The sequence below is a fragment of the Phaethon lepturus genome, unplaced genomic scaffold (genome assembly GCF_000687285.1).
Source record: "Phaethon lepturus isolate BGI_N335 unplaced genomic scaffold, ASM68728v1 scaffold9077, whole genome shotgun sequence".
Classification (NCBI taxonomy): Eukaryota; Metazoa; Chordata; class Aves; order Phaethontiformes; family Phaethontidae; genus Phaethon; species Phaethon lepturus.
This window is the reverse complement of record NW_010554028.1, coordinates 2261-2698: the sequence shown is the minus strand read 5'-3', so window position 1 is coordinate 2698 and position 438 is coordinate 2261.

The following is a 438-nucleotide window of genomic DNA, read 5'->3' as shown; positions in this document are numbered from 1 at the left end:
ACTTGCACGGTTGAAGTATTACACCTTATCTCCTTCCCCTGCAAACAAGAAATGTCACACCTCAGAAATGATCACATGCACATTTTTTTTCCTCACTAATGTGCAAGCAGCATCACAACTGCAGCAATTGTTATTTCATGAGTTTCACTGGTAACCTCCGTCTCTGTTCCATCTTCATTCTCAAATTTTAATGAATTATATTCTTTTAAAATCTCAACTAATAAAAGTTAAATCAAGGAAAATAAAACCCCACAGAAATGAGAGCCACCATAGGACGGATGGGGAAGCCCACATGCCTTTTATTTGTGATGTGGTGATGAAACCTCTGAAGAGACACAGACCTGCAGGTGCTGCAAGCCTGGCTACCTGAAAGAGCTTCAGCTGGTCGTCCCTTACAGGCACACCAGCCACTCAGTCCCCAGGCGATGACGAGCTGCC